General features: G+C 35.9%; 24 non-coding genes across 24 annotated transcripts; all 24 read left to right on the top strand.

The window, feature by feature from the left end:
* The first annotated feature begins 1,130 nt into the window (after positions 1 to 1,130).
* Positions 1,131 to 1,203, top strand: TRNAT-CGU (transfer RNA threonine (anticodon CGU)). The gene has a single exon. It is a non-coding gene; the product is annotated as a tRNA-Thr (tRNA).
* A 941-nt stretch (positions 1,204 to 2,144) lies between these two features.
* Positions 2,145 to 2,217, top strand: TRNAT-CGU (transfer RNA threonine (anticodon CGU)). Its single transcript has one exon. It is a non-coding gene; the product is annotated as a tRNA-Thr (tRNA).
* A 430-nt stretch (positions 2,218 to 2,647) lies between these two features.
* Positions 2,648 to 2,721, top strand: TRNAT-AGU (transfer RNA threonine (anticodon AGU)). The gene has a single exon. It is a non-coding gene; the product is annotated as a tRNA-Thr (tRNA).
* A 437-nt stretch (positions 2,722 to 3,158) lies between these two features.
* On the top strand, positions 3,159 to 3,231 carry TRNAT-AGU (transfer RNA threonine (anticodon AGU)). The gene has a single exon. It is a non-coding gene; the product is annotated as a tRNA-Thr (tRNA).
* Positions 3,232 to 4,172: 941 nt separating this feature from the next.
* Positions 4,173 to 4,245, top strand: TRNAT-CGU (transfer RNA threonine (anticodon CGU)). The gene has a single exon. It is a non-coding gene; the product is annotated as a tRNA-Thr (tRNA).
* Positions 4,246 to 5,186: 941 nt separating this feature from the next.
* Positions 5,187 to 5,259, top strand: TRNAT-CGU (transfer RNA threonine (anticodon CGU)). Its single transcript has one exon. It is a non-coding gene; the product is annotated as a tRNA-Thr (tRNA).
* Positions 5,260 to 8,078: 2,819 nt separating this feature from the next.
* Positions 8,079 to 8,152, top strand: TRNAT-AGU (transfer RNA threonine (anticodon AGU)). Its single transcript has one exon. It is a non-coding gene; the product is annotated as a tRNA-Thr (tRNA).
* Positions 8,153 to 8,589: 437 nt separating this feature from the next.
* Positions 8,590 to 8,662, top strand: TRNAT-AGU (transfer RNA threonine (anticodon AGU)). Its single transcript has one exon. It is a non-coding gene; the product is annotated as a tRNA-Thr (tRNA).
* A 430-nt stretch (positions 8,663 to 9,092) lies between these two features.
* On the top strand, positions 9,093 to 9,166 carry TRNAT-AGU (transfer RNA threonine (anticodon AGU)). The gene has a single exon. It is a non-coding gene; the product is annotated as a tRNA-Thr (tRNA).
* A 938-nt stretch (positions 9,167 to 10,104) lies between these two features.
* Positions 10,105 to 10,180, top strand: TRNAT-AGU (transfer RNA threonine (anticodon AGU)). Its single transcript has one exon. It is a non-coding gene; the product is annotated as a tRNA-Thr (tRNA).
* A 437-nt stretch (positions 10,181 to 10,617) lies between these two features.
* TRNAT-CGU (transfer RNA threonine (anticodon CGU)) lies at positions 10,618 to 10,690 on the top strand. Its single transcript has one exon. It is a non-coding gene; the product is annotated as a tRNA-Thr (tRNA).
* Positions 10,691 to 13,508: 2,818 nt separating this feature from the next.
* On the top strand, positions 13,509 to 13,582 carry TRNAT-AGU (transfer RNA threonine (anticodon AGU)). The gene has a single exon. It is a non-coding gene; the product is annotated as a tRNA-Thr (tRNA).
* Positions 13,583 to 14,019: 437 nt separating this feature from the next.
* Positions 14,020 to 14,092, top strand: TRNAT-CGU (transfer RNA threonine (anticodon CGU)). The gene has a single exon. It is a non-coding gene; the product is annotated as a tRNA-Thr (tRNA).
* A 428-nt stretch (positions 14,093 to 14,520) lies between these two features.
* TRNAT-AGU (transfer RNA threonine (anticodon AGU)) lies at positions 14,521 to 14,596 on the top strand. Its single transcript has one exon. It is a non-coding gene; the product is annotated as a tRNA-Thr (tRNA).
* A 437-nt stretch (positions 14,597 to 15,033) lies between these two features.
* On the top strand, positions 15,034 to 15,106 carry TRNAT-CGU (transfer RNA threonine (anticodon CGU)). Its single transcript has one exon. It is a non-coding gene; the product is annotated as a tRNA-Thr (tRNA).
* Positions 15,107 to 17,924: 2,818 nt separating this feature from the next.
* On the top strand, positions 17,925 to 17,998 carry TRNAT-AGU (transfer RNA threonine (anticodon AGU)). The gene has a single exon. It is a non-coding gene; the product is annotated as a tRNA-Thr (tRNA).
* Positions 17,999 to 18,435: 437 nt separating this feature from the next.
* On the top strand, positions 18,436 to 18,508 carry TRNAT-CGU (transfer RNA threonine (anticodon CGU)). The gene has a single exon. It is a non-coding gene; the product is annotated as a tRNA-Thr (tRNA).
* Positions 18,509 to 18,938: 430 nt separating this feature from the next.
* Positions 18,939 to 19,012, top strand: TRNAT-AGU (transfer RNA threonine (anticodon AGU)). The gene has a single exon. It is a non-coding gene; the product is annotated as a tRNA-Thr (tRNA).
* A 437-nt stretch (positions 19,013 to 19,449) lies between these two features.
* TRNAT-CGU (transfer RNA threonine (anticodon CGU)) lies at positions 19,450 to 19,522 on the top strand. Its single transcript has one exon. It is a non-coding gene; the product is annotated as a tRNA-Thr (tRNA).
* A 430-nt stretch (positions 19,523 to 19,952) lies between these two features.
* On the top strand, positions 19,953 to 20,026 carry TRNAT-AGU (transfer RNA threonine (anticodon AGU)). The gene has a single exon. It is a non-coding gene; the product is annotated as a tRNA-Thr (tRNA).
* A 437-nt stretch (positions 20,027 to 20,463) lies between these two features.
* Positions 20,464 to 20,536, top strand: TRNAT-CGU (transfer RNA threonine (anticodon CGU)). Its single transcript has one exon. It is a non-coding gene; the product is annotated as a tRNA-Thr (tRNA).
* Positions 20,537 to 21,477: 941 nt separating this feature from the next.
* Positions 21,478 to 21,550, top strand: TRNAT-CGU (transfer RNA threonine (anticodon CGU)). The gene has a single exon. It is a non-coding gene; the product is annotated as a tRNA-Thr (tRNA).
* Positions 21,551 to 21,976: 426 nt separating this feature from the next.
* TRNAT-AGU (transfer RNA threonine (anticodon AGU)) lies at positions 21,977 to 22,050 on the top strand. Its single transcript has one exon. It is a non-coding gene; the product is annotated as a tRNA-Thr (tRNA).
* Positions 22,051 to 22,485: 435 nt separating this feature from the next.
* Positions 22,486 to 22,558, top strand: TRNAT-CGU (transfer RNA threonine (anticodon CGU)). The gene has a single exon. It is a non-coding gene; the product is annotated as a tRNA-Thr (tRNA).
* Positions 22,559 to 22,856: the final 298 nt, after the last annotated feature.

Raw genomic sequence — 22,856 nt, forward strand, 5'->3', positions numbered from 1 at the left:
GTGGTTGAGTATATTTTCGTGTTTAAGATTACAATATATATAAAGAAGAATTTATAGCAGGAAACAAACTTTCATTATCAGCAATAAATTATTTATGTATTTTTTTTATAGTCGTTGGTTCTGTGGCTTAGTGGCTGAAGAGCCTGTCTCGTAAACAAGATATCTTGAGTTCAAATCTCAGCAGCACCTACCTTTTTTCTCCATGCTTTAGGAATAATTTTCATCAGACAAGTGTTGAATACAATTTAAGAATAAACATATGGTTCTATGAACTTTAGAATAAGTTATCACAAAAAGAAATAAAATACTTGGTATTGTGAAGATTTTTGTAGGAATGCATTGACTGAAATAGCGAAAAGAAAATGACAAAGAACAAGATAGAGCCAAATGATCACTCTGTTGTTGAATACAACTAATCCATTCTTCAGCAAGGTATATTTTAAAATTCTATGAATAGGGTAAACTTCAAATTAGAGAGGTGTTTTTGAATAAGTGAAGCGTCTTCATCCAAGGTGTTTGAGTAGAGACGTCTGTGAACTTAGAAAAGAATATGAAAGTGAAAAAGCAATATTCTCTTGAACACCATAAAGAAAAGTCTTTCAAAGTTAAGACTAAAGGGGGTGCTGTGGCATAGCCGGTTAAAGCGACTGTCTAGTAAACAGGAGATCCTGAGTTCAACTCTCAGCAGTGCCTTGCTTTTCTCTTTGTTATATAACAAATCATTTTCATTAGGTCCTATTTTGATACAATTAAAATATAAAAGTCTGATTAATCTTACTGTTGAACAGATCATCTTAAACCTCATAAAAACCCAAGTATTTTCAAGATTATAGAGTGAATACTGTTATTGCAAAATAAAAAAAGACATATCTATGAAAATGACGTAAATGACATTACTACCTCTATTTGAGCAATATTAATGCCTTCATGAAAAGAAAATTGTAAAGTATTCAAGAAATGAAATTGGGTTTTATAAGAGTACTTGTTTAATAAAACGTATTAATACTTGTTTAATGATTGAGTATCTTTTTGTGATTAATATTACAGTACATATAAAGAAAAATTAATAGCAGGAAACAAATTTTCATCATCAACAATAAATTATTCATGAATTTTATTTCATTGACGTTGGTGCTGTGGCTTAGTGGTTAAAGTGCCTGTCTCGTAATCAGGAAATCCTGAGTTCAAATCTCAGCAGCACCTAACTGTTTTCTCCATGCTTTAGAAATAATTTTCATTAAACAAGTGTTGAATACAATTTAAGAATAAACGTCTGCTTCTATGAACTTTAGAAAAAGTTATCATAAAAAGAAATAAAATACTTGGTATTGTGAAGATTTTTGTAGGAATGCATTGACTGAAATAGCGAAAAGGAAATGACAAAGAACAAGATAGAGCCGAATGATCACTCGGTTGATGAATACAACTAATCCATTCTTCAGCAAGGTATATTTTAAAATTCTATGAATAGGGTAAACTTCAAATTAGAGAGGTGTTTTTGAATAAGTGAAGCGTCTTCATCTAAAGTGTTTGAGTAGAGAAGACTGTGAACTTAGAAAATATTATGAAAGTGAAAAAACAATATTCTCTTGAACACCATAAAGAAAAGTCTTTCAAAGTTAAGACTAAAGGGGGTGCTGTGGCATAGCCGGTTAAAGCGCCTGTCTAGTAAACAGGAGATCCTGAGTTCAACTCTCAGCAGTGCCTTGCTTTTCTCTTTGTTATATAACAAATCATTTTCATTAGGTCCTATTTTGATACAATTAAAATATAAAAGTCTGATTAATCTTACTGTTGAACAGATCATCTTAAACCTCATAAAAACCCAAGTATTTTCAAGATTATAGAGTGAATACTGTTATTGCAAAATAAAAAAAGACATATCTATGAAAATGACGTAAATGACATTACTACCTCTATTTGAGCAATATTAATGCCTTCATGAAAAGAAAATTGTAAAGTATTCAAGAAATGAAATTGGGTTTTATAAGAGTACTTGTTTAATAAAACGTATTAATACTTGTTTAATGATTGAGTATCTTTTTGTGATTAATATTACAGTACATATAAAGAAAAATTAATAGCAGGAAACAAATTTTCATCATCAACAATAAATTATTCATGAATTTTATTGCATTGACGTTGGTGCTGTGGCTTAGTGGTTAAAGTGCCTGTCTCGTAAACAGGAAATCCTGAGTTCAAATCTCAGCAGCACCTAACTGTTTTCTCCATGCTTTAGAAATAATTTTCATTAAACAAGTGTTGAATACAATTTAAGAATAAACGTCTGGTTCTATGAACTTTAGAAAAAGTTATCATAAAAAGAAATAAAATACTTGGTATTGTGAAGATTTTTGTAGGAATGCATTGACTGAAATAGCGAAAAGGAAATGACAAAGAACAAGATAGAGCCGAATGATCACTCGGTTGATGAATACAACTAATCCATTCTTCAGCAAGGTATATTTTAAAATTCTATGAATAGGGTAAACTTCAAATTAGAGAGGTGTTTTTGAATAAGTGAAGCGTCTTCATCTAAAGTGTTTGAGTAGAGAAGACTGTGAACTTAGAAAATATTATGAAAGTGAAAAAACAATATTCTCTTGAACACCATAAAGAAAAGTCTTTCAAACTTAAGACTCAAGGGGGTGCTGTGGCTTAGCTGGTTAAAGCGCCTGTCTAGTAAACAGGAGATCCTGAGTTCAACTCTCAGCAGTGCCTTGCTTTTTTCTTTGTTATATAACAAATCATTTTCATTAGGTCTTATTTTGATACAATTAAAATATAAAAGCCTGATTAATCTTACTGTTGAACAGATCATCTTAAACCTCATAAAAACCCAAGTATTTTCAAGATTATAGAGTGAATACTGTTATTGCAAAATAAAAAAAGACATATCTATGAAAAAGACGTAGATGACATTACTACCTCTATTCGAGCAATATTAATGCCTTCATGAAAAGAAAATTGTAAAGTATTCAAGAAATGAAATTGGGTTTTATAAGAGTACTTGTTTATTAAAACTTAATAATACTTGTTTAGTGATTGAATATCTTTTTGTTATTAAGATTACAGTACATATAAAGAAGAATTAATAGCAGGAAACAAATTTTCATCATCAACAATAACTTATTCATGAATTTTATTTCATTGACGTTGGTGCTGTGGCTTAGTGGTTAAAGCGCCTGTCTAGTAAACAGGAAATCCTGAGTTCAAATCTCAGCAGCACCTACCTGTTTTCTACATGCTTTAGAAATAATTTTCATCAAACAAGTGTTGAATACAATTTAAGAATAAACGTCTGGTTCTATGAACTTTAGAAAAAGTTATCATAAAACGAAATAAAATACTTGGTATTGTGAAGATTTTTGTAGGAATGCATTGACTGAAATAGCGAAAAGAAAATGACAAAGAACAAGATAGAGCTGAATGATCACTCGGTTGTTGAATACAACTAATCCATTCTTCAGCAAGGTATATTTTAAAATTCTATGAATAGGGTAAACTTCAAATTAGAGAGGTGTTTTTGAATAAGTGAAGCGTCTTCATCTAAAGTATTTGAGTAGAGAAGACTGTGAACTTATAAAATATTATTAAAGTGAAAAAACAATATTCTCTTGAACACCATACGGAAAAGTCTTTCAAACTTAAGACTCAAGGGGGTGCTGTGGCTCTGCTGGTTAAAGCGCCTGTCTAGTAAACAGGAGATCCTGAGTTCAACTCTCAGCAGTGCCTTGCTTTTCTCTTTGTTATATAACAAATCATTTTCATTAGGTCCTATTTTGATACAATTAAAATATAAAAGTCTGATTAATCTTACTGTTGAACAGATCATCTTAAACCTCATAAAAACCCATGTATTTTCAAGATTATAGAGTGAATACTGTTATTGCAAAATAAAAAAAGACATATCTATGAAAAAGACGTAGATGACATTACTACCTCTATTTGAGCAATATTAATGTCTTCATGAAAAGAAAATTGTAAAGTATTCAAGAAATGAAATTGGGTTTAATAAGAGTACTTGTTTATTAAAACTTATTAATACTTGTTTAGTGATTGAGTATCTTTTTGTGATTAAGATTACAGTACATATAAAGAAGAATTAATAGCAGGAAACACATTTTCATCATCAACAATAAATTATTCATGAATTTTATTTCATAGATGTTGGAGCTGTGGCTTAGTGGTTAAAGCACCTGTCTCGTAAACAGGAAATCCTGAGATCAAATCTCAGCAGCACCTAACTGTTTTTTCCATGCTTTAGAAATAATTTTCATCAAACAAGTGTTGAATACAATTTAAGAATAAACGTCTGGTTCTATGAACTTTAGAAAAAGTTATCATAAAAAGAAATAAAATACTTGGTATTGTGAAGATTTTTGTAGGAATGCATTGACTGAAATAGCGAAAAGGAAATGACAAAGAACAAGATAGAGTTGAATGATCACTCGGTTGTTGAATACAACTAATCCATTCTTCAGCAAGGTATATTTTAAAATTCTATGAATAGGGTAAACTTCAAATTAGAGAGGTGTTTTTGAATAAGTGAAGCGTCTTCATCTAAAGTGTTTGAGTAGGGAAGACTGTGAACTTATAAAACATTATGAAAGTTAAAAAACAATATTCTCTTGAACACCATAAAGAAAAGTCTTTCAAACTTAAGACTCAAGGTTGTTCTGTTGCTTAGCTGGTTAAAGCGCCTTTCTAGTAAACAGGAGATCCTGAGTTCAAGTCTCAGCAGTGCCTTGCTTTTCTCTTTGTTATATAACAAATAATTTTCATTAGGTCCTATTTTGATACAATTAAAATATAAAAGTCTGATTAATCTTACTGTTGAACAGATCATCTTAAACCTCATAAAAACCCAAGTATTTTCAAGATTATAGAGTGAATACTGTTATTGCAAAATAAAAAAAGACATATCTATGAAAAAGACGTAGATGACATTACTACCTCTATTTGAGCAATATTAATGCCTTCATGAAAAGAAAATTGTAAAGTATTCAAGAAATGAAATTGGGTTTTATAAGAGTACTTGTTTATTAAAACTTAATAATACTTGTTTAGTGATTGAGTATCTTTTTGTTATTAAGATTACAGTACATATAAAGAAGAATTAATAGCAGGAAACAAATTTTCATCATCAACAATAAATTATTCATGAATTTTACTTCATTGAAGTTGGTGCTGTGGCTTAGTGGTTAAAGTGCCTGTCTCGTAAACAGGAAATCATGAGTTCAAATCTCAGCAGCACCTAACAGTTTTCTCCATGCTTTAGAAATAATTTTCATTAAACAAGTGTTGAATACAATTTAAGAATAAACGTCTGGTTCTATGAACTTTAGAAAAAGTTATCATAAAAAGAAATAAAATACTTGGTATTGTGAAGATTTTTGTAGGAATGCATTGACTGAAATAGCGAAAAGAAAATTACAAAGAACAAGATAGAGCCAAATCCTTGACCTGGTCTGGGTGTTGGATCCTAAGATCGCCTCAGTAAAAGTTCTCCCTTGTATCTGGTCAGACCACCACCTGATATATTGCGATGTCCCTATTGGCGCAAAACCCCCACAGCCCCCACCAAAAATTAAAAAGACTCGTCAATGGAAAAATGATGATGCACAAACATTGACTTTGTCGCTCAGGGAATTCACTCAACCCACGGCGCCAGGCGCCGACATAGACCAAGAGTGTAAAGATCTAATGGGTGGTCTAATAAGGGCAATTTATCAGATTGCACCAGTGAAGTCCCAGAAAATGAATAGTGGTGGGAAGGGTGCCCCCTGGTTTACACCAGCTCTAAGAGAGCATAGGAAAGATTTGCGAAATGCTGAGAGAAACTGGAGGAGAAAAAAAGACCCCGAATCCCGTGAACAATATAGGCAGTTGTTTCGGGCATATAAAAAACATATACAGGAATCTAAAGCGACATTCTACGAAAATCGCATTAATAAGGCAGATAACGTTCAGAAGGAAACTTTTAAAATCCTCACGGAACTAAGTAAAATAACTCAGCCTATAGAGACCACCTTCAATTGTGACACTTTTTTGAAATACTTCCTAGAGAAGGTTGAGACTATTTTACAAGAAATAACAAGTACCAGAGTTGGCTCTACTGAACTATATCCTGCTAAAACTCCAGGTGGAATGTACTTGTCTAGTTTTCCCCCGATTGATTCATTGAGCCTAGAAACCTTAATGAGGAAAACAAAGTCAGGCTCCCCATCCGACCCATGTCCTCCAAGTGTGTTTCGCTTAGCCCGCCTCAGCCTAGAGGAACGCATTCTGTCCATGCTAAATAGGTCATTGAACACGGGGCAGCTGCCAGCTAGATTTAAAGAGGCCCGAGTGAAGCCCCTAATCAAGAAAGCAGGGGCAGATCCCAAAGTATTAAAAAACTATCGGCCCATCTCCCAGCTTCCATTTCTATCCAAGGTGCTTGAGCAGCATGTTCTGAAGTCCCTGGCTGCGTTCCTGGAGTCTAACCATCTGCTCCATGAGATGCAGGCAGGGTTCCGTGCCCACCACAGCACCAAGCTAGTCATGCTCTCGGTGCTGGACGACCTTAGAGGGTTGGCTGACCGAAAGAAACCAAGCGCCCTGATACTTTTAGACCTATCAGCGGCGTTTGATACTGTCAGCCATACCATACTCCTGGATAGGTTGGCCGGGTTTGGGTTTCGGGGCTCTGCTTACCTCTGGCTGGAATCCTTCCTGTCCGGGCGAACCCAGAGGATTCAGCTGGGAGAGGAGGTATCAGGAGCAGGAGACCTGACATGTGGGGTACCCCAAGGCTCCGCCCTGTCCCCCTTACTGTTCAACCTATACCTGCAACCACTAATAAGCACCTTGGTTGAGATGGGCTGTCGGGTGTTTAACTATGCAGACGACACCCAGTTGTTGCTGAGCATAGATGACACCGTACGGGCCCAGTTGCTGGCCCAGGAGATTCTCAGGTACACAGTCAACTGGATGTCCAGCAACCTCCTGAAGATTAACCCCGAGAAAACGGAGGTGATAATTGTGTCATCCACCTGCTCCCCCTGGTGTGACCTTTGCTGGCCACAGGAATTAGGGCCCACCCCTAAGCCAGCAATCGCGGTCAAAAGTCTTGGCATTAAGATAGACGGCGCCCTCTCAATGACCAATCAAATCTCTGCGGTAGTGGGTACCTGCAACGGCATCATAAGACAACTGCGCAAACTTGTTCCACTTCTTTCCCAGCCCACGCTCCGTACGATAGTTTCTGCCACCATACTGTCAAGGCTGGACTAAGGAAATGTGCTCTACCTGGGCTTACTTAAAGCCTTAACAAACAGACTGCAGGTAGTCTTAAATGATGCGGCAAGACTAATCTTCAGACTTCCAAGGAGATCACATGCATCCCCGCTGTTGCTGAGTCTTCACTGGCTACCAGTGACGCAAAGGTCGGCTTTTAAAAGTCTCTGTATAGCCCACAAGGCTATCTACGGGCAAGCCCCTTCCTATATTAAGGAAAGACTAGTCATCTACAGGCCCGAAAGAAGCCTAAGGTCCTCCGAGGCTCAGTTGCTTGTATGTCCTCGGTTCAGGCTAGCCACAAAAGGAGGGAGATCCTTTTCGGTCCTACTGCCCAAAATGTGGAATGAGCTGCCTGAAGCCCTTCGCAAGGAAGGAAACCTGCTTCGCTTTAGGAAAGCCCTAAAGACAACTCTATTTAGAACAGCGTTGAGCTCAGTATAGATCCAACGCGCCTCCTGCTGCTGCCCGGGCTGTTATGTCATTGTGGTCAAAAGCGCCCTGAGACCTGTCGGTGATTTGGCGCTATATAAACCGACATTAACAATAACAATAACAATAACAAATGATCACTCTGTTGTTGAATACAACTAATCCATTCTTCAGCAAGGTATATTTTAAAATTCTATGAATAGTGTAAACTTCAAATTAGAGAGGTGTTTTTGAATAAGTGAAGCGTCTTCATCTAAAGTGATTGAGTAGAGAAGACTGTGAACTTAGAAAATATTATGAAAGGAAAAAAACAATATTCTCTTGAACACCATAAAGAAAAGTCTTTCAAACTTAAGACTCAAGGGGGTGTTGTGGCTTAGCTGGTTAAAGCGCCTGTCTAGTAAACAGGAGATCCTGAGTTCAACTCTCAGCAGTGCCTTGCTTTTCTCTTTGTTATATAACAAATCATTTTCATTAGGTCCTATTTTGATACAATTAAAATATAAAAGTCTGATTAATCTTACTGTTGAACAGATCATCTTAATCCTCATAAAAACCCAAGTATTTTCAAGATTATAGAGTGAATACTGTTATTGCAAAATAAAAAAAGACATATCTATGAAAAAGATGTAGATGACATTACTACCTCTATTTGAGCAATATTAATGCCTTCATGAAAAGAAAATTGTAAAGTATTCAAGAAATGAAATTGGGTTTTATAAGAGTACTTGTTTATTAAAACTTAATAATACTTGTTTAGTGATTGAGTATCTTTTTGTTATTAAGATTACAGTACATATAAAGAAGAATTAATAGCAGGAAACAAATTTTCATCATCAACAATAAATTATTCATGAATTTTATTTCATTGACGTTGGTGCTGTGGCTTAGTGGTTAAAGCGCCTGTCTAGTAAACAGGAAATCCTGAGTTCAAATCTCGGCAGCACCTACCTGTTTTCTACATGCTTTAGAAATAATTTTCATCAAACAAGTGTTGAATACAATTTAAGAATAAACGTCTGGTTCTATGAACTTTAGAAAAAGTTATCATAAAACGAAATAAAATACTTGGTATTGTGAAGATTTTTGTAGGAATGCATTGACTGAAATAGCGAAAAGAAAATGACAAAGAACAAGATAGAGCTGAATGATCACTCGGTTGTTGAATACAACTAATCCATTCTTCAGCAAGGTATATTTTAAAATTCTATGAATAGGGTAAACTTCAAATTAGAGAGGTGTTTTTGAATAAGTGAAGCGTCTTCATCTAAAGTGTTTGAGTAGAGAAGACTGTGAACTTATAAAATATTATGAAAGTGTAAAAACAATATTCTCTTGAACACCATACGGAAAAGTCTTTCAAACTTAAGACTCAAGGGGGTGCTGTGGCTCAGCTGGTTAAAGCGCCTGTCTAGTAAACAGGAGATCCTGAGTTCAACTCTCAGCAGTGCCTTGCTTTTCTCTTTGTTATATAACAAATCATTTTCATTAGGTCCTATTTTGATACAATTAAAATATAAAAGTCTGATTAATCTTACTGTTGAACAGATCATCTTAAACCTCATAAAAACCCAAGTATTTTCAAGATTATAGAGTGAATACTGTTATTGCAAAATAAAAAAAGACATATCTATGAAAAAGACGTAGATGACATTACTACCTCTATTTGAGCAATATTAATGCCTTCATGAAAAGAAAATTGTAAAGTATTCAAGAAATGAAATTGGGTTTTATAAGAGTACTTGTTTATTAAAACTTATTGATACTTGTTTAGTGATTGAGTATCTTTTTGTGATTAAGATTACAGTACATATAAAGAAGAATTAATAGCAGGAAACAAATTTTCATCATCAACAATAAATTATTCATGAATTTTGTTTCATTGATGTTGGATCTGTGGCTTAGTGGTTAAAGCACCTGTCTCGTAAACAGGAAATCCTGAGATCAAATCTCAGCAGCACCTAACTGTTTTTTCCATGCTTTAGAAATAATTTTCATCAAACAAGTGTTGAATACAATTTAAGAATAGACGTCTGGTTCTATGAACTTTAGAAAAAGTTATCATAAAAAGAAATAAAATACTTGGTATTGTGAAGATTTTTGTAGGAATGCATTGACTGAAATAGCGAAAAGAAAATGACAAAGAACAAGATAGAGCTGAATGATCACTCGGTTGTTGAATACAACTAATCCATTCTTCAGCAAGGTATATTTTAAAATTCTATGAATAGGGTAAACTTCAAATTAGAGAGGTGTTTTTGAATAAGTGAAGCGTCTTCATCTAAAGTGTTTGAGTAGAGAAGACTGTGAACTTATAAAATATTATGAAAGTGAAAAAACAATATTCTCTTGAACACCATAAAGAAAAGTCTTTCAAACTTAAGACTCAAGGGTGTGCTGTGGCTTAGCTGGTTAAAGCGCCTGTCTAGTAAACAGGAGATCCTGAGTTCAAGTCTCAGCAGTGCCTTGCTTTTCTCTTTGTTATATAACAAATAATTTTCATTAGGTCCTATTTTGATACAATTAAAATATAAAAGTCTGATTAATCTTACTGTTGAACAGATCATCTTAAACCTCATAAAAAACCAAGTATTTTCAAGATCATAGAGTGAATACTGTTATTGCAAAATAAAAAAAGACATTTCTATGAAAAAGACGTAGATGACATTACTACCTCTATTTGAGCAATATTAATGCCTTCATGAAAAGAAAATTGTAAAGTATTCAAGAAATGAAATTGGGTTTTATAAGAGTACTTGTTTATTAAAACTTAATAATATTTGTTTAGTGATTGAGTATCTTTTTGTTATTAAGATTACAGTACATATAAAGAAGAATTAATAGCAGGAAACAAATTTTCATCATCAACAATAAATTATTCATGAATTTTATTTCATTGATGTTGGTGCTGTGGCTTAGTGGTTAAAGTGCCTGTCTCGTAAACAGGAAATCCTGAGTTCAAATCTCAGCAGCACCTAGCTGTTTTCTCCATGCTTTAGAAATAATTTTCATTAAACAAGTGTTGAATACAATTTAAGAATAAACGTCTGGTTCTATGAACTTTAGAAAAAGTTATCATAAAAAGAAATAAAATACTTGGTATTGTGAAGATTTTTGTAGGAATGCATTGACTGAAATAGCGAAAGGAAAATGACAAAGAACAAGATAGAGCCAAATCCTTGACCTGGTCTGGGTGTTGGATCCTAAGATCACCTCAGTAAAAGTTCTCCCTTGTATCTGGTCAGACCACCACCTGATATATTGCGATGTCCCTATTGGCGCAAAACCCCCACAGCCCCCACCAAAAATTAAAAAGACTCGTCAATGGAAAAATGTTGATGCACAAACATTGACTTTGTCGCTCAGGGAATTCACTCAACCCACGGCGCCAGGCGCCGACATAGACCAAGAGTGTAAAGATCTAATGGGTGGTCTAATAAAGGCAATTGATCAGATTGCACCAGTGAAGTCCCAGAAAATGAATAGTGGTGGGAAGGGAGCCCCCTGGTTCACACCAGCTCTAAGAGAGCATAGGAAAGATTTGCGAAATGCTGAGAGAAACTGGAGGAGAAAAAAAGACCCCGAATCCCGTGAACAATATAGGCAGTTGTTTCGGGCATATAAAAAACATATACAGGAATCTAAAGCGACATTCTACGAAAATCGCATTAATAAGGCAGATAACGTTCAGAAGGAAACTTTTAAAATCCTCACGGAACTAAGTAAAAGAACTCAACCTATAGAGACCACCTTCAATTGTGACACTTTTTTGAAATACTTCCTAGAGAAGGTTGAGACTATTTTACAAGAAATAACAAGTACCAGAGTTGGCTCTACTGAACTATATCCTGCTAAAACTCCAGGTGGAATGTACTTGTCTAGTTTTCCCCCGATTGATTCATTGAGCCTAGAAACCTTAATGAGGAAAACAAAGTCAGGCTCCCCAGCCGACCCATGTCCTCCAAGTGTGTTTCGCTTAGCCCGCCTCAGCCTAGAGGAACGCATTCTGTCCATGCTAAATAGGTAATTGAACACGGGGCAGCTGCCAGCTAGCTTTAAAGAGGCCCGAGTGAAGCCCCTAATCAAGAAAGCAGGGGCCGATCCAAAGTATTAAAAAACTATCGGCCCATCTCCCAGCTTCCATTTCTATCCAAGGTGCTTGAGCAGCATGTTCTGAAGTCCCTGGCTGCGTTCCTGGAGTCTAACCATCTGCTCCATGAGATGCAGGCAGGGTTCCGTGCCCACCATAGCACCGAGCTAGTCATGCTCTTGGTGCTGGACGACCTTAGAGGGTTGGCTGACCGAAAGAAACCAAGCGCCCTGATACTTTTAGACCTATCAGTGGCGTTTGGTACTGTCAGCCATACCATACTCCTAGATAGGTTGGCCGGGTTTGGGTTTCGGGGCTCTGCTTACCTCTGGCTGGAATCCTTCCTGTCCGGACGAACCCAGAGGATTCAGCTGGGAGAGGATGTATCAGGAGCAGGAGACCTGACATGTGGGGTACCCCAAGGCTCCACCCTGTCCCCCTTACTGTTCAACCTATACCTGCAACCACTAATAAGCACCTTGGTTGAGATGGGCTGTCGGGTGTTTAACTATGCAGACGACACCCAGTTGTTGCTGAGCATGGATGACACCGTACGGGCCCAGTTGCTGGCCCAGAAGATTCTCAGGTACACAGTCAACTGGATGTCCAGGAACCTCCTGAAGATTAACCCAGAGAAAACGGAGGTGTTAATTGTGTCATCCACCTGCTCCCCCTGGTGTGACCTTTACTGGCCACAGGAATTAGGGCCCACCCCTAAGCCAGCAATCGCGGTCAAAAGTCTTGGCATTAAGATAGACGGCGCCCTCTCAATGACCAATCAAATCTCTGCGGTAGTGGGTACCTGCAACGGCATCATAAGACAACTGCGCAAACTTGTTCCACTTCTTTCCCAGCCCACGCTCCGTACGATAGTTTCTGCCACCATACTGTCGAGGCTGGACTACGGAAATGCGCTCTACCTGGGCTTACCTAAAGCCTTAACAAACAGACTGCAGGTAGTCTTAAATGATGCGGCAAGACTAATCTTCAGACTTCCAAGGAGATCACATGCATTCCCGCTGTTGCTGAGTCTTCACTGGATACCAGTGACGCAAAGGTCGGCTTTTAAAAGTCTCTGTATAGCCCACAAGGCTATCTACGGGCAAGCCCCTTCCTATATCAAGGAAAGACTAGTGATCTACAGGCCCGAAAGAAGCCTAAGGTCCTCCGAGGCTCAGTTGCTTGTATGTCCTCGGTTCAGGCTAGCCACAAAAGGAGGGAGATCCTTTTCGGTCCTAATGCCCAAAATGTGGAATGAGCTGCCTGAAGCCCTTCGCAAGGAAGGAAACCTGCTTCACTTTAGGAAAGCCCTAAAGACAACTCTATTCAGAACAGCGTTGAGCTCAGTATAGATCCAACGCGCCTCCTGCTGCTGCCCGGGCTGTTATGTCATTGCGGTCAAAAGCGCCCTGAGACCTGTCGGTGATTTGGCGCTATATAAACCGACATTAACAATAACTATAACAATAACAAATGATCACTCGGTTGTTGAATACAACTAATCCATTCTTCAGCAAGGTATATTTAAAAATTCTATGAATAGGGTAAACTTCAAATTAGAGAGGTGTTTTTGAATAAGTGAAGCGTCTTCATCTAAAGTGTTTGAGTAGAGAAGACTGTGAACTTAGAAAATATTATGAAAGGGAAAAAACAATATTCTCTTGAACACCATAAAGAAAAGTCTTTCAAACTTAAGACTCAAGGGGGTGTTGTGGCTTAGCTGGTTAAAGCGCCTGTCTAGTAAACAGGAGATCCTGAGTTCAACTCTCAGCAGTGCCTTGCTTTTCTCTTTGTTATATAACAAATCATTTTCATTAGGTCCTATTTTGATACAATTAAAATATAAAAGTCTGATTAATCTTACTGTTGAACAGATCATCTTAAACCTCATAAAAACCCAAGTATTTTCAAGATTATAGAGTGAATACTGTTATTGCAAAATAAAAAAAGACATATCTATGAAAAAGATGTAGATGACATTACTACCTCTATTTGAGCAATATTAATGTCTTCATGAAAAGAAAATTGTGAAGTATTCAAGAAATGAAATTAGGTTTTATAAGAGTACTTGTTTATTAAAACGTATTAATACTTGTTTAGTGATTGAGTATCTTTTTGTGATTAAGATTACAGTACGTATAAAGAAGAATTAATAGCAGGAAACAAATTTTCATCATCAACAATAAATTATTCATGAATTTTAGTTCATTGACTTTGGTGCTGTGGCTTAGTGCTTAAAGTGCCTGTCTCGTAAACAGGAAATCCTGAGTTCAAATCTCAGCAGCACCTAACTGTTTTCTCCATGCTTTAGAAATAATTTTCAGCAAACAAGTGTTGAATACAATTTAAGAATAAACGTCTGGTTCTATGAACTTTAGAAAAAGTTATCATAAAACGAAATAAAATACTTGGTATTGTGAAGATTTTTGTAGGAATGCATTGACTGAAATAGCGAAAAGAAAATGACAAAGAACAAGATACAGCTGAATGATCACTCGGTTGTTGAATACAACTAATCCATTCTTCAGCAAGGTATATTTTAAAATTCTATGAATAGGGTAAACTTCAAATTAGAGAGGTGTTTTTGAATAAGTGAAGCGTCTTCATCTAAAGTGTTTGAGTAGAGAAGACTGTGAACTTATAAAATATTATGAAAGTGAAAAAACAATATTCTCTTGAACACCATAAAGAAAAGTCTTTCAAACTTAAGACTCAAGGGTGTGCTGTGGCTTAGCTGGTTAAAGCGCCTGTCTAGTAAACAGGAGATCCTGAGTTCAAGTCTCAGCAGTGCCTTGCTTTTCTCTTTGTTATATAACAAATAATTTTCATTAGGTCCTATTTTGATACAATTAAAATATAAAAGTCTGATTAATCTTACTGTTGAACAGATCATCTTAAACCTCATAAAAAACCAAGTATTTTCAAGATCATAGAGTGAATACTGTTATTGCAAAATAAAAAAAGACATTTCTATGAAAAAGACGTAGATGACATTACTACCTCTATTTGAGCAATATTAATGCCTTCATGAAAAGAAAATTGTAAAGTATTCAAGAAATGAAATTGGGTTTTATAAGAGTACTTGTTTATTAAAACTTAATAATATTTGTTTAGTGATTGAGTATCTTTTTGTTATTAAGATTACAGTACATATAAAGAAGAATTAATAGCAGGAAACAAATTTTCATCATCAACAATAAATTATTCATGAATTTTATTTCATTGATGTTGGTGCTGTGGCTTAGTGGTTAAAGTGCCTGTCTCGTAAACAGGAAATCCTGAGTTCAAATCTCAGCAGCACCTAGCTGTTTTCTCCATGCTTTAGAAATAATTTTCATTAAACAAGTGTTGAATACAATTTAAGAATAAACGTCTGGTTCTATGAACTTTAGAAAAAGTTATCATAAAAAGAAATAAAATACTTGGTATTGTGAAGATTTTTGTAGGAATGCATTGACTGAAATAGCGAAAGGAAAATGACAAAGAACAAGATAGAGCCAAATCCTTGACCTGGTCTGGGTGTTGGATCCTAAGATCACCTCAGTAAAAGTTCTCCCTTGTATCTGGTCAGACCACCACCTGATATATTGCGATGTCCCTATTGGCGCAAAACCCCCACAGCCCCCACCAAAAATTAAAAAGACTCGTCAATGGAAAAATGTTGATGCACAAACATTGACTTTGTCGCTCAGGGAATTCACTCAACCCACGGCGCCAGGCGCCGACATAGACCAAGAGTGTAAAGATCTAATGGGTGGTCTAATAAAGGCAATTGATCAGATTGCACCAGTGAAGTCCCAGAAAATGAATAGTGGTGGGAAGGGAGCCCCCTGGTTCACACCAGCTCTAAGAGAGCATAGGAAAGATTTGCGAAATGCTGAGAGAAACTGGAGGAGAAAAAAAGACCCCGAATCCCGTGAACAATATAGGCAGTTGTTTCGGGCATATAAAAAACATATACAGGAATCTAAAGCGACATTCTACGAAAATCGCATTAATAAGGCAGATAACGTTCAGAAGGAAACTTTTAAAATCCTCACGGAACTAAGTAAAAGAACTCAACCTATAGAGACCACCTTCAATTGTGACACTTTTTTGAAATACTTCCTAGAGAAGGTTGAGACTATTTTACAAGAAATAACAAGTACCAGAGTTGGCTCTACTGAACTATATCCTGCTAAAACTCCAGGTGGAATGTACTTGTCTAGTTTTCCCCCGATTGATTCATTGAGCCTAGAAACCTTAATGAGGAAAACAAAGTCAGGCTCCCCAGCCGACCCATGTCCTCCAAGTGTGTTTCGCTTAGCCCGCCTCAGCCTAGAGGAACGCATTCTGTCCATGCTAAATAGGTAATTGAACACGGGGCAGCTGCCAGCTAGCTTTAAAGAGGCCCGAGTGAAGCCCCTAATCAAGAAAGCAGGGGCCGATCCAAAGTATTAAAAAACTATCGGCCCATCTCCCAGCTTCCATTTCTATCCAAGGTGCTTGAGCAGCATGTTCTGAAGTCCCTGGCTGCGTTCCTGGAGTCTAACCATCTGCTCCATGAGATGCAGGCAGGGTTCCGTGCCCACCATAGCACCGAGCTAGTCATGCTCTTGGTGCTGGACGACCTTAGAGGGTTGGCTGACCGAAAGAAACCAAGCGCCCTGATACTTTTAGACCTATCAGTGGCGTTTGGTACTGTCAGCCATACCATACTCCTAGATAGGTTGGCCGGGTTTGGGTTTCGGGGCTCTGCTTACCTCTGGCTGGAATCCTTCCTGTCCGGACGAACCCAGAGGATTCAGCTGGGAGAGGATGTATCAGGAGCAGGAGACCTGACATGTGGGGTACCCCAAGGCTCCACCCTGTCCCCCTTACTGTTCAACCTATACCTGCAACCACTAATAAGCACCTTGGTTGAGATGGGCTGTCGGGTGTTTAACTATGCAGACGACACCCAGTTGTTGCTGAGCATGGATGACACCGTACGGGCCCAGTTGCTGGCCCAGAAGATTCTCAGGTACACAGTCAACTGGATGTCCAGGAACCTCCTGAAGATTAACCCAGAGAAAACGGAGGTGTTAATTGTGTCATCCACCTGCTCCCCCTGGTGTGACCTTTACTGGCCACAGGAATTAGGGCCCACCCCTAAGCCAGCAATCGCGGTCAAAAGTCTTGGCATTAAGATAGACGGCGCCCTCTCAATGACCAATCAAATCTCTGCGGTAGTGGGTACCTGCAACGGCATCATAAGACAACTGCGCAAACTTGTTCCACTTCTTTCCCAGCCCACGCTCCGTACGATAGTTTCTGCCACCATACTGTCGAGGCTGGACTACGGAAATGCGCTCTACCTGGGCTTACCTAAAGCCTTAACAAACAGACTGCAGGTAGTCTTAAATGATGCGGCAAGACTAATCTTCAGACTTCCAAGGAGATCACATGCATTCCCGCTGTTGCTGAGTCTTCACTGGATACCAGTGACGCAAAGGTCGGCTTTTAAAAGTCTCTGTATAGCCCACAAGGCTATCTACGGGCAAGCCCCTTCCTATATCAAGGAAAGACTAGTGATCTACAGGCCCGAAAGAAGCCTAAGGTCCTCCGAGGCTCAGTTGCTTGTATGTCCTCGGTTCAGGCTAGCCACAAAAGGAGGGAGATCCTTTTCGGTCCTAATGCCCAAAATGTGGAATGAGCTGCCTGAAGCCCTTCGCAAGGAAGGAAACCTGCTTCACTTTAGGAAAGCCCTAAAGACAACTCTATTCAGAACAGCGTTGAGCTCAGTATAGATCCAACGCGCCTCCTGCTGCTGCCCGGGCTGTTATGTCATTGCGGTCAAAAGCGCCCTGAGACCTGTCGGTGATTTGGCGCTATATAAACCGACATTAACAATAACTATAACAATAACAAATGATCACTCGGTTGTTGAATACAACTAATCCATTCTTCAGCAAGGTATATTTAAAAATTCTATGAATAGGGTAAACTTCAAATTAGAGAGGTGTTTTTGAATAAGTGAAGCGTCTTCATCTAAAGTGTTTGAGTAGAGAAGACTGTGAACTTAGAAAATATTATGAAAGGGAAAAAACAATATTCTCTTGAACACCATAAAGAAAAGTCTTTCAAACTTAAGACTCAAGGGGGTGTTGTGGCTTAGCTGGTTAAAGCGCCTGTCTAGTAAACAGGAGATCCTGAGTTCAACTCTCAGCAGTGCCTTGCTTTTCTCTTTGTTATATAACAAATCATTTTCATTAGGTCCTATTTTGATACAATTAAAATATAAAAGTCTGATTAATCTTACTGTTGAACAGATCATCTTAAACCTCATAAAAACCCAAGTATTTTCAAGATTATAGAGTGAATACTGTTATTGCAAAATAAAAAAAGACATATCTATGAAAAAGATGTAGATGACATTACTACCTCTATTTGAGCAATATTAATGTCTTCATGAAAAGAAAATTGTGAAGTATTCAAGAAATGAAATTAGGTTTTATAAGAGTACTTGTTTATTAAAACGTATTAATACTTGTTTAGTGATTGAGTATCTTTTTGTGATTAAGATTACAGTACGTATAAAGAAGAATTAATAGCAGGAAACAAATTTTCATCATCAACAATAAATTATTCATGAATTTTAGTTCATTGACTTTGGTGCTGTGGCTTAGTGCTTAAAGTGCCTGTCTCGTAAACAGGAAATCCTGAGTTCAAATCTCAGCAGCACCTAACTGTTTTCTCCATGCTTTAGAAATAATTTTCAGCAAACAAGTGTTGAATACAATTTAAGAATAAACGTCTGGTTCTATGAACTTTAGAAAAAGTTATCATAAAACGAAATAAAATACTTGGTATTGTGAAGATTTTTGTAGGAATGCATTGACTGAAATAGCGAAAAGAAAATGACAAAGAACAAGATACAGCTGAATGATCACTCGGTTGTTGAATACAACTAATCCATTCTTCAGCAAGGTATATTTTAAAATTCTATGAATAGGGTAAACTTCAAATTAGAGAGGTGTTATTGAATAAGTGAAGCGTCTTCATCTAAAGTGTTTGAGTAGAGAAGACTGTGAACTTATAAAATATTATGAAAGTGAAAAAACAATATTCTCTTGAACACCATACGGAAAAGTCTTTCGAACTTAAGACTCAAGGGGGTGCTGTGGCTTAGCTGGTTAAAGCGCCTGTCTAGTAAACAGGAGATCATGAGTTCAACTCTCAGCAGTGCCTTGCTTTTCTCTTTGTTATATAACAAATCATTTTCATTAGGTCCTATTTTGATACAATTAAAATATAAAAATCTGATTAATCTTACTGTTGAACAGATCATCTTAAACCTCATAAAAACCCAAGTATTTTCAAGATTATAGAGTGAATACTGTTATTGCAAAATAAAAAAAGACATTTCTATGAAAAAGACGTAGATGACATTACTACCTCTATTTGAGCAATAATAATGCCTTCATGAAAAGAAAATTGTAAAGTATTCAAGAAATGAAATTGGGTTTTATAAGAGTACTTGTTTATTAAAACTTAATAATACTTGTTTAGTGATTGAGTATCTTTTTGTTATTAAGATTATACTACATATAAAGAAGAATTAATAGCAGGAAACAAATTTTCACCATCAACAATAACTTATTCATGAATTTTATTTCATTGACTTTGGTGCTGTGGCTTAGTGGTTAAAGCGCCTGTTTCGTAAACAGGAAATCCTGAGTTCAAATCTCAGCAGCACCAAACTGTTTTCTCCATGCTTTAGAAATAATTTTCATCAAACAAGTGTTGAATACAATTTAAGAATAAACGTCTGGTTCTATGAACTTTAGAAAAAGTTATCATAAAACGAAATAAAATACTTGGTATTGTGAAGATTTTTGTAGGAATGCATTGACTGAAATAGCGAAAAGAAAATGACAAAGAACAAGATACAGCTGAATGATCACTCGGTTGTTGAATACAACTAATCCATTCTTCAGCAAGGTATATTTTTAAATTCTATGAATAGGGTAAAGTTCAAATTAGAGAGGTGTTTTTGAATAAGTGAAGCGTCTTCATCTAAAGTGTTTGAGTAGAGAAGACTGTGAACTTATAAAATATTATGAAAGTGAAAAAACAATATTCTCTTGAACACCATACGGAAAAGTCTTTCAAACTTAAGACTCAAGGGGGTGCTGTGGCTTAGCTGGTTAAAGCGCCTGTCTAGTAAACAGGAGATCATGAGTTCAACTCTCAGCAGTGCCTTGCTTTTCTCATTGTTATATAACAAATCATTTTCATTAGGTCCTATTTTGATACAATTAAAATATAAAAGTCTGATTAATCTTACTGTTGAACAGATCATCTTAAACCTCATAAAAACCCAAGTATTTTCAAGATTATAGAGTGAATACTGTTATTGCAAAATAAAAAAAGACATATCTATGAAAAAGACGTAGTTGACATTACTACCTCTATTTGAGCAATATTAAAGCCTTCATGAAAAGAAAATTGTAAAGTATTCAAGAAATGAAATTGGGTTTTATAAGAGTACTTGTTTATTAAAACCTAGGAATACTTGTTTAGTGATTGAGTATCTTTTTCTGATTAAGATTACAGTACATATAAAGAAGAATTAAAAGCAGGAAACAAATTTTCATCATCAACAATAAATTATTCATGAATTATTCTTCATTGACGTTGGTGCTGTGGCTTAATGGTTAAAGCGCCTGTCTCGTAAACAGGAAATCCTAAGTTCAAATCTCAGCAGCACCTAACTGTTTTCTCCATGCTTTAGAAATAATTTTCATCAAACAAGTGTTGAATACAATTTAAGAATAAATGTCTGGTTCTATGAACTTTAGGAAAAGTTATCATAAAACGAAATAAAATACTTGGTATTGTGAAGATTTTTGTAGGAATGCATTGACTGAAATAGCGAAAAGAAAATGACAAAGAACAAGATAGAGCTGAATGATCACTCGGTTGTTGAATACAACTATTCCGTTTTTCAGCAAGGTATATTTTAACATTCTATGAATAGGGTAAACTTCAAATTAGAGAGGTTTTTTTTAATAAGTGAAGCGTCTTTATCTAACGTGTTTGAGTAGAGAAGACTGTGAACTTATAAAATATTATGAAAGTGAAAAAACAATATTCTCTTTAACACCATAAAGAAAAGTATTTCAAACTTAAGATTCAAGGGGGTGCTGTGGCTTAGCTGGTTAAAGCGCCTGTCTAGTAAACAGGAGATCCAGAGTTCAACTCTCAGCAGTGCCTTGCTTTTCTCTTTGTTATATAACAAATCATTTTCATTAGGTCCTATTTTGATACAATTAAAATATAAAAGTCTGATTAATCTTACTGTTGAACAGATCATCTTAAACCTCATAAAAACCCAAGTATTTTCAAGATTATAGAGTGAATACTGTTATTGCAAAATAAAAAAAGACATATCTATGAAAAAGACGTAGTTGACATTACTACCTCTATTTGAGCAATATTAAAGCCTTCATGAAAAGAAAATTGTAAAGTATTCAAGAAATGAAATTGGGTTTTATAAGAGTACTTGTTTATTAAAACCTAGGAATACTTGTTTAGTGATTGAGTATCTTTTTCTGATTAAGATTACAGTACATATAAAGAAGAATTAAAAGCAGGAAACAAATTTTCATCATCAACAATAAATTATTCATGAATTATACTTCATTGACGTTGGTGCTGTGGCTTAGTGGTTAAAGCGCCTGTCTCGTAAACAGGAAATCCTAAGTTCAAATCTCAGCAGCACCTAACTGTTTTCTCCATGCTTTAGAAATAATTTTCATCAAACAAGTGTTGAATACAATTTAAGAATAAACATCTGGTTCTATGAACTTTAGAAAAAGTTATCATAAAACGAAATAAAATACTTGGTATTGTGAAGATTTTTGTAGGAATGCATTGATTGAAATAGCGAAAAGAAAATGACAAAGAACAAGATAGAGCTGAATGATCACTCGGTTGTTGAATACAACTAATCCATTCTTCAGCAAGGTATATTTTAAAATTCTATGAATAGGGTAAACTTCAAATTAGAGAGGTGTTTATAAGTGAAGCGTCTTCATCTAAAGTGTTTGAGTAGAGAAGACTGTGAACGTATAAAATATTATGAAAGTGAAAAAACAATATTCTCTTGATTAGCATAAAGAAAAGTGTTTCAAACTTAAGTCTCAAGAGGGTGCTGTGGCTTAGCTGGTTAAAGCGCCTGTCTAGTAAACAGGAGATCCTGAGTTCAACTCTCAGCAGTGCCTTGCTTTTCTCTTTGTTATATAACAAATCATTTTCATTAGGTCCTATTTTGATACAATTAAAATATAAAAGTCTGAATAATCTTACTGTTGAACAGATCATCTTAAACCTCATAAAAACCCAAGTATTTTCAAGATTATAGAGTGAATACTGTTATTGCAAAATAAAAAAAGACATCTATTAAAAAGATGTAGATGACATTACTACCTCTATTTGAGCAATATTAATGCCTTCATGAAAAGAAAATTGTAAAGTATTCAAGAAATGAAATTGGGTTTTATAAGAGTACTTGTTTATTAAAACTTAATAATACTTGTTTAGTGATTGAGTATCTTTTTGTTATTAAGATTACAGTACATATAAAGAAGAATTAATAGCAGGAAACACATTTTCATCATCAACAATAACTTATTCATGAATTTTATTTCATTGACGTTGGTGCTGTGGCTTAGTGGTTAAAGTGCCTGTCTCGTAAACAGGAAATCCTGAGTTCAAATCTCAGCAGCACCTAACTGTTTTCTCCATGCTTTAGAAATAATTTTCATCAAACAAGTGTTGAATACAATTTAAGAATAAACGTCTGGTTCTATGAACTTTAGAAAAAGTTATCATAAAACGAAATAAAATACTTGGTATTGTGAAGATTTTTGTAGGAATGCATTGACTGAAATAGCGAAAAGAAAATGACAAAGAACAAGATAGAGCTGAATGATCACTCGGTTGTTGAATACAACTAATCCATTCTTCAGCAAGGTATATTTTAAAATTCTATGAATAGGGTAAACTTCAAATTAGAGAGGTGTTTTTG

This window comes from Lissotriton helveticus, chromosome 4_1 (assembly GCF_964261635.1).
Source record: "Lissotriton helveticus chromosome 4_1, aLisHel1.1, whole genome shotgun sequence".
Taxonomy (NCBI): Eukaryota; Metazoa; Chordata; class Amphibia; order Caudata; family Salamandridae; genus Lissotriton; species Lissotriton helveticus.